Source organism: Cottoperca gobio, chromosome 5, assembly GCF_900634415.1.
Source record: "Cottoperca gobio chromosome 5, fCotGob3.1, whole genome shotgun sequence".
Classification (NCBI taxonomy): Eukaryota; Metazoa; Chordata; class Actinopteri; order Perciformes; family Bovichtidae; genus Cottoperca; species Cottoperca gobio.
The window spans coordinates 19,163,550-19,167,486 of NC_041359.1; positions in this window are offsets into that span (position 1 = coordinate 19,163,550).

Sequence of the window (3,937 nt, forward strand, 5' to 3'; positions counted from 1 at the left end):
AGAGGTGGTAAATGATCCCACAGCTGTAGGAACAGGAGACGCTGCATTAGCCCTGTAATGAAGCACTGAGAAGCTACAGCCTGTATGAAGCTTTTTATTTCAGAGGGAGGTTAAAGCTGAGGGGACTGAGTGCTGCGTGACACTGAGAAGATGGTGCTTTAGGCTAGTTCAATCAGCAGGTCAATAAGACATTTTGACCCTTGACCTCACCCCATAACTTCCACCAGTTCCTCTGCCACCTGACTGGCTTGCCTCATTAAGCGCTGGAGTTGGTTAAATCAGTTTAATGACAATAAAACCATTAACTAAATGCATGTGCTTGTTTTGCATGTAGTTCATCATCCCAACAAACATCCTGTAGTGATGCCATTAGTTTGTCGGGGGTAGATGCATTCATTACATTCTGTTTACCACAGCTTCAAATGTTCCAGCACAAGTACCAGTGCTTGTTAATTACTGAGGCTGCAGACAAATCACTGCAAGGTTGAAGTGAAGTGTTACATACGCAGCGAAGAGATTTCTAAGACTACTGCACTGCAAAGGTCAGCTGACCAACAGCTTCTCTGATAGAAATCCTTGTGCTTTTACATAAAATATGTATTTATATGCAAACACACACACACACACACACACACACACACACACACACACACACACACACACACACACACACACACACACACACACACACACAGAGACCCTGAGCTGGTCCTGGACCTGCCTGCCAATCATGTGGTAGCTCTATGATGATTGATTGGTTCCACTCAGTGGCCCCACATCATCAGTCAGAGGAAGGAGAAGCTGCCTTCATCAATATTAATCTTTTTTCTCATCTATATTCATATCCTCATTCATATTCATCACTGGTTACACAGAGCAGATTAGGGGGCTTTGTGTGCATTTCTGCGGATTATTGTTTTAGATGAAGAGGTGGATGACTGCCGTAGTCTTGATACTAATTTGCGTCTGCAGGTTGCATTAAACTTGCTCCTGTGTTGTTTTGGTTAATCGTATTAGTTTATGTAATCAATTTACACATAAATCTTAACCAATTTATCAAGTTTTTACATGGTTAAAACAAAAATCAATGCTCCCTTTTATATTTGCTATTTGCTAAATTGTTAGTATTGATTATGTTTTAACAGAGAAATTATTCTGTGTGTGTGTGTGTGTGTGTGTGTGTGTGTGTGTGTGTGTGTGTGTGTGTGTGTGTGTGTGTGTGTGTGTGTGTAATAATAATAATAATAATAATAATAATACATTTTATTTTATAGGCACCTTTCATGGCACTCAAGGACACCGTACAGAACAAAAGGTTAAAAACAAGGAAGAAAACAAAGTCAGACAGTCATTCACAAACAAACTAAACAAAAAACTAAACAAAAACTGTGAACAGAGAAAAATAAAACTTAAAAACAACAATCAGTTAACAAATGAGTGATTATTAAGAATATGCTCATTTAAAAAGATGAGTTTTTAAACCAGACTTGAATGCGGGGAGGTAGTGGATGTTGTGGATGTTTAGTGGGAGAGAGTTCCAGAGATGGGGGGGCAAAGTGGCTGAAGGCTCTGGGCCCCATGGTGATCAGGCGGGCAGAGGGAATAGTGAGTTGGGAGGCAGAGGAAGATCGGAGAGAGCGAGAGGGAGTGTAGGTGTGAAGGAGTTCAGAGAAGTATAAAGGTGCAAGATTGTGAAGGGCCTTGAAGGTGAGGAGCAGAATTTTAAAATCAATACGGTATTTAACTGGGAGCCAATGGAGATTGTTGGAGAACCGCAGTGATATGGTCTATGGAAGGAGTTCTGGTGATGAATTTTGGACCAGTTTACGTAGATTTGTGAGGAAGGCCAGAGAGGATGGAGTTGCAATAATCTATACGGGATGTAACAAGAGTGTGGATGAGAATGGCGGTGGTGTTGGGTGTGAGTGACGGGCGGAGACGAATAACGTTGCGGAGGTGGAAGTAGGCAGACCGAGTGATGTTGTTTATGTGAGCTTCAAAAGATAGGGTGCTGTCGAGAATGACACCCAGGCTCTTTACTTGGGGGGAGGGGGGGACTGTGGAGTTATCAATGGTGAGGGAGAATTGATCAGTTTTGGAGCCAACTAGAAGAACCTGTGTGTGTGTGTGTGTGTGTGTGTGTGTGTGTGTGTGTGTGTGTGTGTGTGTGTGTGTGTGTGTGTGTGTGTGTGTGTGTTTTATTGACATAGTTCAGCCATGTTCGCAGCCCTGTGAGGCTGTATTTGTATTTTCACTGGATCACCAAAATCATTAGTGCTGATTTTCTGAGAACCATAAGAACTTTGTGCCGTCCCAGCCGGTAGATGTTGAGATAAGACACTGGATAAGTGGCTACAGATGAAAAGTCATCGAAGTCATTATGATTTATGATCTGGGTACAATAGTTGTGTGTTCAAAATGTAATAGCAATACTTCCAATAGTTCAGATATTTCAGTCTGGACCTAACTGACCTGGAGCTGCGAGAAGCCGCTAATAAGTTAAATACCAATATGTCAATTATCACCATTTAAGAATACGGTATGTCTGTATGCTAATTTGTCCCATTAAACACCAATCTTTACTAATCGTTTTGCTCGCGGGTGTTGTAATGATGGCTCCCTGACTGACGGAGAACCTCTGTTGTTGTATTCCCCAGTGCTCTGTGAGTAGAGAAAGAGTTCATCTCAGCAGAGAAATCCCATTTAGACAAGACTGCACACACTCCCCCATTATTTATTATCACTCCCTGATAATAATTTTCTCAGCTGTCTGACCTTGATTAACAACAGCACAGCCACGTAAGAAGAAATATCTGGATTCTTTAAAGATGGTCCAATTAATTCCCCCACCCCCCACTTCAGAAAAGGTGTGTGCTTTTCCTTTGCTGTTCTTCTCCTCTCTTTGCCTCTCATCTAAATTCCCCTCATTCCTTTCACCTGTACTGTTCATTTTCTCCCAATCAGCCTCTAATTGGCTGCTTCGCACTATGAGAAAAGCAGATAGAGCAGTCTGTTACACACACTCACACACTAATGGTGGAGAGAGAACAGGAAAGCGGCTGGTAACGCTTGTTAAAAATGTACTATTGTGCTCACCACTTTTAATGATTTGTTGCAAAACTAAATGACACATCTTGATCTTCTGACTCGGGATTTTAAAGTGTGTTTGTTCACGATGTTACTTTGTCTTGATACAGCACATGCCTCGCTTCGGTTTTTCTTTACCGTGTGTGTTTGTGGTGGAGAGGGCTACAAATGAAACTTGGAAATGTATAAGTCCTTATATAGAAAACAGACCTAATGAGATAACTCAATAGGTTTCGTGTTCTCTCCTTTGTCTCAGCACCTCTTTTCTGTAGATGTGCTGTAACCGCTGTGATCAGCAGAAAATATGTTTCATCGGGTCTGGTTACAAAGCCCTCTGTCTCTCGTAGGCTCAGCTGAATGAGACCGAAAGAGGAATCGCTGCCCAGGCAGCAGCTGAGAGAAGCAGCACAGTCTCTTCAGACACAAGTACAGAACACAGAGCTGTGAACAGGCTCTTCGTCTGAGACTTTAATACACCTAACTTCCAGACTGTGCTGTAATGTCGTTAAAAACAAATACAAGGTCAAGTTTTTCACTAATGACTTGTACATTTGACAGCATTTCTCCAGTCTAAGCTCCCCAGCATTGGCTTCCTATGCATGTAAGGCTGCTCTTAGCGTATGAAATAGTAGACAGTCTTGCTCTGTCATAAACAAACCTTATGAACCCCTACGTCCCTTTACATGCAAGACTTCAGCAGACAGGCCTCTTGGTTTCCAAGAATTAAGAAAAATCAGGAAACCAGGAAACACAGCACTTACTTACTTACCATCCACTTTGTCATAAAGTCCCTGAAGCTGCACTCTTTGTGATTTAGATTTTAGATGCTAATGTTCTTTGTTGCTAACTA